The sequence below is a fragment of the Benincasa hispida genome, chromosome 8 (genome assembly GCF_027475165.1).
Source record: "Benincasa hispida cultivar pf3 chromosome 8, pf3_genome.v1.1, whole genome shotgun sequence".
NCBI classification, from domain to species: Eukaryota; Viridiplantae; Streptophyta; class Magnoliopsida; order Cucurbitales; family Cucurbitaceae; genus Benincasa; species Benincasa hispida.
The window spans coordinates 58,085,751-58,098,520 of NC_143485.1; the positions used below are offsets into that span (position 1 = coordinate 58,085,751).

Consider the following 12,770-nt stretch of genomic DNA (forward strand, 5'->3'; position numbering starts at 1 on the left):
TGACATTTTGAAAGTGAATTTAATTCTGCATCGATTGCTTCTTCCCCTGAAGACAATCTTTTCTATGTCGAAATTCTTCAACAGATTTTGGTTTAAGATCTTCATTTTCAGATATAATATCAAGAGCAACATTATATGCAAAAATGTTGTCAATAACTATATTATTTCGATTCCATCCTTTTCCTATCATAACATAGTTTATTAAAATCTCATTATTATCTTTAGGTATTTTAACCTCATCACTAGTTATATCGAGGATTTCTTCATGGGTATTCACATCCTCAATCAAGTCTTCTTGACTAGATTTTTATCCTTGTAACTCACTGGTCTACGACACTTCTGACGTGTTCCAGACTCATTAGTGACAACATGTTGTGCTGGGATATCAATTTTCGATGAAATATTTACAATTGGTGTATGTGACTTAGTTACTTTCTTTGCATCTATAAATACATTTGGTAACCGATTTGCTATATTTTACAAATGGATTATCTTCTGAACTTCAAGTTCGCATTAAACTGTACGAGGATCTAAATGAGACAATAACGATAGATTCCATGTAATTTCTTTTTCCAACTTCTTAATTCCTCCCCCTAATGTTGAAAAATTTTGTCTCATTAAAATGATAATCAGTAAATCGTGCAGTAAATACATCACCCGGTAGGAGTTCAAGATATTTGATAATTGATGGGGAATCATATTTGATTTATATTTCTAACATCCTTTAAGGACTCATCTTAGTACGTTGTGGTGGAGCAATTGGAACCATCAAAAAATTATCATATGGGAAATATTTGGCTCAAGGCCATAAGTTATTTGTAATGGAAAGTACTTATGATAAAATACTGGTCTAATGCGTACATGTGGAACTGCATACAAAATAGTATGTCCCCATTCAGATGTAGGAAGCTTAGTTTTCATAAGTAATGGTCTAGCAATTAACTGCAAATATTTTATGAATGATTTTGTTAAACCATTTTGTGTATAAACATGAGCTACAGGATGTTCAATACTTATCTCAATTGACGTACAATAATTATCAAAAGCTTAGGAGGTAAATTCACCATTAAAATCAAGACGAATGATCTTAATCGTACAATCAAGAAATTGTGCTCTTAACTTAATTATTTGAGCAAGTAATTTTGCATAGGGTTGGCAACGGAGCCGGAGCGGGACGGGGGGCGTCCCCTATCCCCGGCCCCGTGAGGGAAATTATCCCCCATCCCCGCCCTTGTCCCCACCATTTAAAGATGAAGATGGGGGCGGGGATTCCTCGTTGGGGAAAAGGGGTCCCCGCGGGGCCCCATTCCCCGTTTCCTCGGGGATTCTCTGTGGGGATTCTCCGTGGGGATTCCCCATTTTTTTAATTAAAGTTTAATTAGCCCACAAAAAATCCATTAAATAAGTTTATCGAATTCCTCATTTTTTAATTCAAGTGATTTTATTTGAAATTTGACTAGTGCATAACAAATGAACAAAAAATAATAGACTATTCTATGAAATAAACACAATTGACAATTTAAAAGCTAACAAATCCATTAAATGACTTTACAACTTAAAATTCAATAAAGTTTGAATAAGGAAGTCAATTAAAGGCAAACGTCTTATACATTCAAATAAGTTTACAACTTAAAAGTTCAATAAAGCTCGTCCTTCTCTCTTCAACGATGACTTCACAATCAAATTTTTCACCTTTCTTGGCATCATCTCATCCTTAGTTGTATTCATTCCTACATTTAAAATGTAATAAACAAATAATGTCAAAAAAAAAAAAAAAACTAGACCACAAAATAATGTTAATCCTTGAGCATACCTTAGTCACCACGCCATCTTCATCAGAATCGTCATCTTCTAAAACAGTTGCTAAATGTGTAACCATTTCTTTTCCGTGCTAGTACCTTACATTGCCAAATATTTATAATAAAAGAAAATATTTATTAATATATTAAATGATAAAAAGATGTAAAACAAAATAAACAAACTAACCTATCAAACTTCCGTTGCAATCCAATTTTGAACGCACATCAAAACTTCTATCGTCTTTGGATGAAGTTTGTTACGATGTGGGCTTACAATCCTACCATAAGTACTAAAAGCAGACTCTCATGCAATACTAGATAATGGGATGGCTAATATGTCTCTTGCAATTTCTTGTAAAATTGGATACTTGACACCATTCAATTTCCACAAACCCAAAATGTTAAAATTGGATGTTCAAGGTAAGATAGGTTCATCCAAATATGCATTAAACTGTTGCTTCTGATTCATATTATTGGAATTTGATACAAACAAGTCATAATCATTGAAATCATCAAATTCGATATTCTTTGAGGTTCCATCTAAATTTCTAGCGTGATAATCATTACCTTCACCTTCATGCTTCAGTTGATATTCTATTTCCAAATCTGAACAAATTTTTTTAATCCTTTCCACTTCAAGAAAAAAAACTATCTCCATAAATTCTAGGGAAGTAAAACTCAATCAACTTTAATTTGTAACATGGATCTAAAATTGTAGCTATGGCCATTACCCCATGAATTGTCTTCCAATACTTATCAAACTTTGACATCATATTTGAAGTCATGTCTCTAATCTCTTGAATGCCAAAATTAGTCCACTCAGAAATAGCCAATTTCAATTTACAAATTTTTGGGAAAAAAGATTAGTAGTAGGATATTTTGATCCAAAAAATATTTCAGTCACGTGATGAAATATTTTCAGTTTCTCACATATCTCTTTTACTAATACCCAATCTTGATCCAAAAGCAAATACTTGTACTTTGGTTCTCGTTGTTTTAATCGATAAAAAACAGCTTTGTACTTTAATGTAGTGGCTAACATAAAATAGGTAGAATTCCATCTAGTACAACAATCAAGACTCAACATCTGACCATCATAAACATTCAACTGTCGTGCAGTTTCCTCAAATTTCTCCATCTTTTTTTGTGTATGCAACCAAAAAGACACACTACTATGTAACTCTTTCGATCTCATCTCCTATTACTGTCAACCCATCTTTCACAATCAAGTTCAAAATATGAGCATAACACTGCATATGAAATAAGCTCTCATCCAATATTAAGTTTCCACACAAACTATCAACCAGCATATTAACCATAGAGTCATTAGTACTACAATTATCTACAGTTACTGATGACAATTTTCGATCAATATTCCAATCTAACAAACATTCCATTATTTCTTCATGAATCATCTCAGAAGTGTGTGGAGAAGGGTCATATATAAACCTAATTATTTTGTTTTGCAAAACCCAACTATCATCAACAAAATGAACAGTGACAGTCATATAACCTTTTGTTTGGTGGTTGGAAGTCCACATATCTGTTATAAGGGCAATCTTTCCTTTTGTTTGGTGGTTGGAAGTCCACATATCTGTTATAAGGGCAATCTTTCCTTTGATCACATTCAATAGTGTCATGGTTTTCAACTTTTCAGTCTCATAAATTTTCAAAATCTTCTTCTTTATTGTGTTTCTTGACACCATCTTAAATAATGGTTGGATGACATTACAAAATTCCCTAAAACCTTCATGCTCAACTATTGAGAGGGGATATTTCATGTCTTATTATCATCTTAGCTAATGCTTTTTTTGCTGCTTCCTGATCGAAGTTATATAAACTCAATGTATTGTTCTTCTCTCTATTAGGATTCAATAAGGATTGTTGTATGTCCTTTTGTCCTTTATATGGGCATATCTTAATATGATCATGCAAATGTTTGGTTCCATTTTTACTTTCACCCCTAATTTTCGTTTGCAATAATTACAAACTGCCTTATCTACTCCATCTATTTTTTGTTTCTTAAAATGGTTCCAAACAACTGATGTCAATCTCCTCTTTAAAGATCCCTTCTCAATATCCTCATCAAGAATAACACAATTATCAACACTCAAATTATCATCATTCGATGAGCATGGAGTTAAATTTGGGGTTGGATTTGGGATTGGACTTGGATTTGAAGAATCTTTATCTAATGAAGACATTGTTTTCAACCTACCAAAAATTTAATTTAAAAACTCCTCTTTACACTTGGATTTCATTTTCAAAGCATTCAAACATATTCAAATCATTCAACCCAAAATTGAAAACATTCAAATTTCAAACATACACAAACATATTTTTCAAATATATTCAAGCCTAAAATTCAAAACATTCAAAAATCAAACAAAACATATTTTTCAAACATATTCAAGCCTAAAATTCAAAACATTCAAATATCAAACATACACAAATATATTTTTCAAACATATTATTTACTAATTTCAAGCATACTTTTTAAAAATATCAAACGACCAAGCAGGAGAACGAAAGGAAATTTTTACGGACACCAGCTTGAACTTTGAAGTCTTGAAAGTTGAACGGACAGATCTCGCCTCTCGGAACAGCACAAACTCAAAGTCTGTTTTTCAAAAGAAAAACAACACAAAACAGTCAAAATATATAAAACAAATAATCATGGTCTAAACAAATTTTGGATATAGCTAAACAATTAATTATTTTATATTATTCCTCTACCCTAAACAAGTTTTCACATTCACAGCCTTCAGTCTTCACGGCGTTGGTACTGAAAGTCTTCAATGGTGCGGATTTGTCTTCACCTGGAAGTGGCGGATGTAACTAATGCGGATCTGTCTTCAGTCTTCAATGGCGCCGGACGGACGCGGACCTGGAAGTGGCGGATGCTGGCGGACGCGGAGGCTGACGACAATCGGAAGTAGCAGACGTGGGCGGACGACAATCGAAACTCGAAAGTGAAGCTGGATTCGGCGCCGACGGGTAGTAGTAGTCGTTGAGCAGTAGGGTAGGGAAAGGGATTTAGTTTTAGGGATTTTTGGCAGAAAGGAAGGAGGAGAGGAGAAGATTTTGGGCCTTTTAAAAAAAAAAAAAAAAATTGGGCTTTTTACTTTTATTTTTGGACCTTTTTATAAACATATATAAAAATTAATAAGTTTATATTATTCTATATATATATATATATTTATAAAAATATATATATAAATTCAGGGTCAGGGATTAATTGGAGTCGGGACGGGGCCCCAAAAAAATTTTCGGGTTTGACCCCATCTCCGGTCAAACTGGGGAATCCCCGACCCGAACAAGACGGGTCCCCATGGGTTTTTTTGCCAACACTAATCTTGCAAATGCAAGATTTTGACTTGATAATAAGCACACATGTGACCATCTGCTGGATGTGTCTATTAATATCATAAAATATCTAAATGGTCCACTTGGTGGATTATGATTCAATCACCATTTAAGCTGGTGATGGTTTAATTATTAATTTTCCTTGAGAGCAAGCATCACATGATAATTCATTAGATTGAAGAATCTTCTGGCTCTTCAATGGATGTCCATTTGAATTCTCAATAATTCTCCTCATCATTATAGATCCCAAGTGACCCAATCAGTCATGCCAAATTGTAAATATGTCTGTATTCATGAACTTTGGATTCATTGTTGCGTATCTTTCAATTACTCGTATATGAGTATAATATAATCCAAAAGATAAAGTAGGCAACTCTTCCCGCATATGTTTTTAATTTGAGATAGTAGATATGATATATAAATATTCCATATTATTCTTACTATCAGTATCAATATAATAACCATTGCAACATATATCTTTAAAACTAAGTAGATTTTTCTTTGATTGACTAGAGAACAATGCATTTTCAATTATAAATTTTGTTCCTCTAGGCAAAATAATATTTGTTTTTCCAAAGCCTTCAATAAGGTTTGGAGAACCTGATATCGTATTGACTTTTGCTTTTAACATTGTCAATTTGGAAAAATATTTTCTACTTGTGTAAGTATTATATGTGTAATTACACTGTCTGTCAGACATAGATCTAATTATAATAAGAAAAACAACACTTGAAATATACAAAATTTAAAATTAACCAAGGAAAAAACATGAAAATACAAAAATGGACAACATTAATACTAAATATTCTCAAAATCAAAAGAAACACTTGTTATGTCATCAATTGTGCCAATTTTCTCTTAAGGAGATTTGAAAAAATGTGTCACATCCAAATCTGTTATATTTGATGGGTAAAATATCTCATTATCCTATTTTCCTTTAGGGAGACTAAATAGAGATCAACTAAGTGTTTTGATATACGACTTGTACGTGACCAATGTCCAGTCATTTATCATCCGAAGCATTTATTTTCAACATTTTTTGAACTCTTATCTTGTGGAGTTTTTTCTTTGTAATCATCATTTTGTGTGGATTTTTTTTTTTAAAAAAAAAATTTGAATGGTTAGAATGACCACCACGAAAATAATAATTTCTTCTTCCTCTGCCACAGTCACAACCTCGATTGCACACGACCTCAACCACGATTATTAACATTCACAACATTCACTCCAGAGAATGGTGTTGTTCCAGTTGGTCGAGATTCATGATTTTTCATCAATAACTCATTATTTTGTTCGGTCACAAGAAAACATTAAATTAGTTCAGAATACTGTTTAAAATCTTTCTCTCGATATTGCTACTGCAGAAGCATATCCCAAAATGTAGAAAAAATAATGTCTAAGAAAAATTGTTTTCTGATGATCACATTTTTATGGCATCCAAGTAGATTTTGGCATCAAGCACTAATGATAAATACTTATTACCATTAATATCAAATGCTACAAATTCTAATATTAGAATATTTTTCATAGTAACATTATTACAAAATATTATATTTATATTAAAAAACTTAACATATATCAAATATGTAAAACAACATTTAATTTATTAATTATAACGAAGAGAAAAAAATTGACGTACCTTTAGGACCTCCCTTTAGTGAAGAAAACGATAAGAGCTCGTGCTAATAATGTGTTATGAACTTGAGAAGCGCAACGGGAACACGGATACCAATAAAATATAATATTAAAATAAATAGAATATAATAGAATATAAAAATAAATTAAAAATAATATATAAATAACAAATGTAAATAAAATAAAAAGGGTAGATTTCTCCACTTTCTCCAATCTTTTTGAATTTTGCCCAATGTATGTATTCAAAAACTCACCAAATGCCACTACTTATAGACAATTTGACAAGTAGGAGGTGGATTACATAGACACTAATCATGTGTAATATTGAGACACATGAACAACATTTTGAGAAATGAGAGCATGACACATGGTCAATGAACACTAAGTATGAGCATCTATTATCATAATATTTATAATACTGCTGATTTTTTTTTTTTTTTAAATTTTTGTTGAAGTAACAACTAGAAAATTTAAGTTAATGATTGTTTTTTTTAGAAAACCTATTTTTTTTTTATTATTATTGTCTTCTTTTATATATATAGAAAACTTAAAAGTTCTTTTTTATACTAAATTCCTTTTTTATTCAAGTAATAACGAACCAAAATTTGAATTTAAAATAAATTATAAATTAAAATTACATAAGGAGGATTTGAACCCACACCCTTACCGTGGACCTCTGTACTACTGCACCACACTCAATTTACTAAAAGAAATTTGGTTTGTGTGTGTGTGTGTGCGTGCGTGCGTGCGTGTGTGTGTGTGATATTACTTTAAATTTTATATTCAAAATGAAAAATACGATAAGTCGAGGAGGGCATGTGCCCCTTCTGGCCACTTTGTGGCTCCACTGTTGCATGTGAGTTGAGATATCCTATACGAAGAGTGTATAAGACCGAACCACGAAACGATTAGTTTCTCTCTATAATGTCATTACTTGAAGAGGCATATATTTCACTAGAATGACCATAAATGACTTGACCTTAATTCTGAGTGAGTCGTGAACTCTACCTATGAGGATGGTGAAGGAACTTTCTGTGATAGAAGAGATCCTTGAATGGAAGCAAGATCGTCCCAAATCCATTTTTCATTGAATGTAAATTTTTACAGTATATAAAGAACAAGATATGCATTTACAAAAAAAAAAAACAACAACATGCTTTAAAAATAGGTTTTAGAAACCTTACCTTTGAAGATTTTCTTCAAAAGAACCTCAATCAAACACATGAATGCTACCACAACGGTTTCCTCAGTATTCTCAGGTAGAGAACCCAAGGGTGGTGGGCCCTAACTATTTTAGAATGAAGGAATTTAGATTTGAGTAGAGAGAAGGAGTAGAGATTGTTCACCAACAACTCAAACTTACCTTTTGTTGTGTTTCAATCAATCAAAAAATGAAGAAGAAGATACTCTTTTTTCAACATGCCAAATATGACAACCACCCACTTATGTGGATGGAGAGAAAAGATGGGGAAATGAGTTGTAACTCCCTTCCTTATTTTTAAAAAATAACATTTAATATATATATATATATATATGATAACTAACTTATCATGTAATATATATATTAAATTATATGTTATATCAAATATAACATATAACATATAGTTTTAATATTATATCACATACAATATAACCTATAGTTTCTTTTCTCTCTTATATGGCATTTGATATAAATCACATTTATATTAAATTTAACAATTATGAATCCAATTCATATTAATAATATTTGAATATTATTCAAATATTTATTTCCTCTCAATTAAACTATAATGTATCAAATACATTATAATAATAATTATATCACATATAATTAAAACAACTTAATTATATCATATATAATTAAATCTCTCTACTAATTTAAACAATTCAAATTAATCAAAAAACTGATTCTCATTTAATCCTATTAAGCTACCAAGGGGACCTTATGGACCTATAGTTTGAAGCTCCAACGGTACATGAATAATTAATCAAAATCTTTAATTAAATTATTCACCATCCGTTAACTATCAGGCACTCTACTAAAGATTGACAGCTGCACTCTTCGCACTATAAATATATTTCTGTGTTCATTGGATATAACCAATCAAAAGACCCTTCATAAATTGCTCGTAAGTACAATTAGACCAAATTACCGTTTTGCCTCTGTAGTTACATCTAATTCTTTAAGTACCACTAATCCCTCTAATAAACAATAGATCATAGTCCAATTATGACTAAACCCCTTTCGGGCCTGAAGAGGGTGTGGCGCCACATTGTTCAAACCTCGGAATCAACCCTTAAGGGAGCAATTTATCTACTTACCCTGACCTTAGGGAACAAGTGAATTCCTTCTTGTGTAGTTGTGTTCTCAGCTCCCCAATTAGACGAATCTCCAAAATGGTAGGCTTGTTGAGTTGACGATCTGACCACTTCCACCCGTACAAATCAAAGGACCGCTCTCATAAGCAGGAGTTCACAACTCACTCAGGATTCAAGTCATGTTATTTATGGTCATCCTAGTGAAATTTAAGTCTTTATTATAAATGATGTTATATAATGAGACTAAACATTTCGTGGTTTGATCTTATACAAACTCCTTTGTATAGAATATCTCCGCTCACATGTCTATACATGAATGATCAAGATCAGATCATTTGTAGCACTTTACAACAATTATGACACCTACAAAGCGAGCCATACTCGTAGTGTCACCAGGTTAAGGTACCCAACCTTATCCATCTACTACAGACTATTTAGGTTATGACTTAAACTTGATCCACCTGTATATCTCTACATACACATTTAAGTTACAAGATAACCTTGAATGTTAGTTTATTGGTTTGTGGTTAATGCAACTAAAATATGGAATAAAATATCATTTTTTTTTTAAATAGACAATGAGTTTTTTCAATACATTTACAAACCATAGGACTCTACGAGATTTAAGGTATCAACCCTAATAGACGGTCCTTTGATTTGCATGGGTAAAAGTGGCCAGATTCACCGACTCAATAAGCCTACCATTTTGGGGATTCGTCTGAGTGGGAAGCTAGGAACACATCTACATAAGAAGGAATTCACTCCTTCTTATTGCATAGGGTAAGTAGATACATTACTCTCTTAAGGGTTGATTTCGGGTCTTGAACAACGAGGCATCTCACCCTCTCATTGGCCAGAGAGGGGTCTAGCTATAGATGAACTATGACTAATTATTCATTAAAGGGATAAATGGTATTTAAGGAGTTAGATGTGACTCTAGGGGTAAAATGGTAATGTTAACCAAGCTGTAGTTATGAGCAATTTGTGAAGAGTCAACTTACGGTAGTGCAGCTGTCGATTTTTAGTGGAGTGACCAACAGTTAATAAATGTCGATTAATTTCATTAAAGAGTTTAATTAATCAGTCTTGTATCATTTGGAGCTTCTAATCTATAAGTCCATAAGGTCCCCTTGCTAGCTCAATAAGGGTTTAATGAGAATTAATTAACTTTAGATTAATTTGAATTGTTCAAACTAATTAAAAGAACTAATTGTATGAGATATAATTAATATTTGAATATGATTCAAATATTAGTTATATAAATAAGATTCATATAAAAACTATAGGTTAAAATAAATGTAAATATGATTCATGTTTTATTAAAGCTATAGGTTATATGAGTCAATATAAAGTTAGTTTATATTATATGTGATATAATATAAAATATAGGTTAGATATTATATGTGATATAATATATAGTTTTATTTAATTATATTAATCTTATATAATTAAATTGTACAATAACTCCTTTGGGAGTTATTGCAATTTCTGACAAGAACAAGAGGAAGAAGCAAGAAGTGGGAGGAAGAATTCAAACAAAGGAAAAAAATGGAAAAAAAAAATTGTAGTTGTGTCTTATAAGGAACATAAGGAATGAGTGAGAAGTGAAAGAAAAGAGAAAGAAGCAAGAATCAAGCCCTCACACACGTTTTGAGGTCAAATGGGTACTTTCACATGGGGTTGACATTAGCAGAAGATCATTTTTCATTTGTTTTTTTAACCTTGGACTAAATTTCAGTTGGACCTCTAAAACAAGACAATTCTTACAAATTTCCCATCCTTGAACTTGTCTTATAGGTTGCTAATATTTTTCAAAAAAAATTAACAGATTTATTATTTTATTATATGTAAAATTGAATTTTAATGTCTAATGAAACATAAACTCTCATTTTTTGGTCTCATAGATTCATTTCGGCTATAGCAAGAGATTTTAGGGATAGAATGAACTTAAGTACTTATAAAAAAAATTTGACCTAGGGCATCAAGATCAAGATATTTTAATCATATTAGGATAATTCTCAGGCCAAATGGGCTAGGACATACACTTTAGCATGCTTCGGTCATCAAATAAAGAATAGAGATGTCCACGGGGCGGGCGCGGGGCCGGGGATGCCATTCCCCATCCCTATCTCCACTCCCCATTTCATTTCCGATCCCCATGAAATTTTTCATGAGGATTGGGACGGGGATCGGATTTCCCGTGGGAAATTTTTCCTTGTTACTTTTTTTTTTTTTTTTGTAAAATGCCAATTAATTTAAATAACTAATGTGAGTAAATTTTAATTAAATAATTAACTTTATTACTAAATTATTTATTATGGTTAGTTTTATATGACAATTTGAATTTAAAGATAAATTAATCAAATTTTAGCCTAAAAAAGCTAATTAATTTTTTTAGTAGAAATAAATAAATATAAATTAAATTATTCACATATATAATCTAAATTTAAACATTCAATTTAGACATATTCATTATCTTTTCTAATAAATAATCAAATTTGAAATTTAAATGTAATATTTATATAATAATAATAATAACATAACATTAGATAACTATACTAAATAAATATGTAAAAGCTAATCGGAGTGGGGACGGGAAATGGGGCGGGGTCGGGGCAGGGGGCATGGACAGGGAATGCATTCCCTGTCCCCGTCCCTGTTTAGCTCACAGGGAATTTTTCCCCCACTCCCTCCCCCATTCCCCGTCTAATATGAGATCCCCACTCTGCTCGGGGCGGGACCCCGTCTCCGTGGGAAAATTGAACATCTCTAATAGAGAGGCTTAACCTCGACTAACCAAGAGGTCAACTTGGACTTTTAACTAGAACTCTCTCTTCCCAAGGTTCAAATGGGTCGAAGCATGTTCTATTCATCAAATGGGTGGGTCGACTTGGGCCAACTGAGGGGAGTAGGTCATTTTGGGTCACGGCCCAAACTTCCCTCTTACCACACTTAATTGGGATATAGGGTATGGTTTTCTGACTCAAGTTTATCATTTTCTTGATTGGATAGTTTACGAATTCCACAAAATTCAATTATTTCCTCCTATCAAAATCTACCCATAATAATTTTTTAAATTTAAAAGGTCTATGAAAAATAAAATTGAAAGCTTATGAACTTTATTAGTTTTTTTATAATTATATTACAAATTTAGTATGAAATTTTTAGATTGATGTATATTTGGTTCATGAACCTTAAAAACTATAATAAAAAAAAATGCGTATGGTATATATATTTTCGAAATAGCTTTCAAAAACAACTCTTAAAATAGCATAGTTTAAAAGATAACAAATGATTGTTTCCTTTGATTTTGACTTTTCTTTTATGAAAATCAAGGATACACCTTTGGTAAAGCACCTCCCATATTTTCCTTTTTCTTCCCATACAGGAACCCACTTCTACCTATGAAGTGAAGCTCTCTCCAAAAATGTATATATATATATATATATATATTTTTTATTATAAAACTAAAATATCAAATATCAAAGTTACCAAAAACTATGGAAGAAATACACCATTTGTTGGAGTTCGAGAAAATAACTGTGGAAATTACCAAAATTCCGCATTGATTATATATATAAAAAAACTATGATATATAAGGGAGGATAACCAAAAGTTATATCCAAAATAAACAGTATCATATCATTGTGGAAATATGTTAAAGTATCGTTG

The 12,770-nt window shown here is 31.6% G+C and overlaps 1 long non-coding RNA gene across 2 annotated transcripts; it reads right to left on the reverse strand.

Annotated features, from left to right (window-relative positions):
• Positions 1–1,511: 1,511 nt before the first annotated feature.
• LOC120083655 (uncharacterized) lies at positions 1,512–4,918 on the reverse strand. Of its 2 annotated transcripts, XR_005483488.2 has the most exons (4): positions 4,536–4,908; positions 4,293–4,419; positions 1,814–1,898; positions 1,512–1,730 (listed from the first exon to the last, which is right to left on the reverse strand). It is a non-coding gene; the product is annotated as an uncharacterized LOC120083655 (long non-coding RNA). The 2 variants fall into 2 exon arrangements; XR_016531373.1 differs by lacking the exons at positions 1,512–1,730; positions 1,814–1,898 and having other exon boundaries at positions 4,079–4,419; positions 4,536–4,918.
• Between the last annotated feature and the right edge of the window lie 7,852 nt (positions 4,919–12,770).